This window comes from Schistocerca gregaria, chromosome 1 (genome assembly GCF_023897955.1).
Source record: "Schistocerca gregaria isolate iqSchGreg1 chromosome 1, iqSchGreg1.2, whole genome shotgun sequence".
Classification (NCBI taxonomy): Eukaryota; Metazoa; Arthropoda; class Insecta; order Orthoptera; family Acrididae; genus Schistocerca; species Schistocerca gregaria.
The window spans coordinates 482,088,403-482,089,610 of NC_064920.1; the positions used below are offsets into that span (position 1 = coordinate 482,088,403).

The following is a 1,208-nucleotide window of genomic DNA, read 5'->3' on the forward strand; positions in this document are numbered from 1 at the left end:
GTGTCCCACGCTCGAGTCAAGGTTGTCAAATACTTTTTCTGACCCCACAGATGCAATTAATGTGGGTTTTGATGTCAGATACAAAGAACACACGAGAGCCAGGAAATATGGGACAAACCACTCCACATTTGCAGAACTCCTAACAGAACATGACTACAAACCAACCGCTAGAGAAGATGTCATGAAAATAATTACAATCAACAATAAGAAAACACCTCCTAACATACAGAAAACCAAAGCACAAAGGCAAACCCTGTTGAATGGTCAAGTACACATGTCAAGCAATTCATTATTTACACCAATAGATAAAATAATAGAATAACGCTCCCTAAGAGAATTAATATAATACAATCCAATATAATAATAATACCACGCAACATCTTTACACTCACGTATCCATGAACCTCTCCACAGAATATTGAAACGAAAAGTCAAATCAGCTGTCACCAAAGCTTTCAACCACTCCGCAACAGCCAGTACATTTATATCCAACACCATACAATTCAAACCACCAACTTCCCCCCTCTTCAGCTCTCTCTCTCTCTCCCTCTCTCTCTCTCTCTCTCTCTCTCTCTCTCTCTCTCTCTCTATCTCTCTCTCTCTCTCTTACACACACACGGTCTTGAACATATACCTTGTTAGGTTGGCAACAAGTAGGTAAACACGGCAAAGACGAGGAAACACGTGATGTCCGACGAAATAGCTATACCCAGTGGCAAAAGAACGATAGTACACCACAAAAAGAAGTAGATGTGGTGGTGGTGACTAGTGTTTAACGTCTCGTCGACAACGAGGTCATTAGAGACGGAGCGCAAGCTCGGGTTAGGGAAAGATTGGAAAGGAAATCGGCCGTGCCCTTTCATAGGAACCATCCCGGCATTTGCCTGAAACGATTTAGGGAAATCACGGAAAACCTAAATCAGGATGGCTGGAGACGGGATTGAACCGTCGTCCTCCCGAATGCGAGTCCAGTGTGCTAACCACTGCACCACCTCGCTCGGTGTAAAAGAAGTAGAAACGTGGTGAACAGCGCGAAGAAGGTCAGATCGCAAAGTTGTGCTTATATGTCAGTAATAAAGTGGTAGTGCGACCTCAAGACCAGATGAGAGAGAACCCAGATCAGCAAATCGCGACGTGAACTGTTTAACAATCTAAAAATAACAATACTGTTTCGGTATAGATCCCACTGATGATGCCTTAAAACAAGA

At 43.1% G+C, this 1,208-nt stretch overlaps 1 non-coding gene across 1 annotated transcript; it reads right to left on the bottom strand.

The window, feature by feature from the left end:
- Positions 1-925: 925 nt before the first annotated feature.
- Positions 926-998, bottom strand: Trnaa-cgc (transfer RNA alanine (anticodon CGC)). The gene has a single exon. It is a non-coding gene; the product is annotated as a tRNA-Ala (tRNA).
- Positions 999-1,208: the final 210 nt, after the last annotated feature.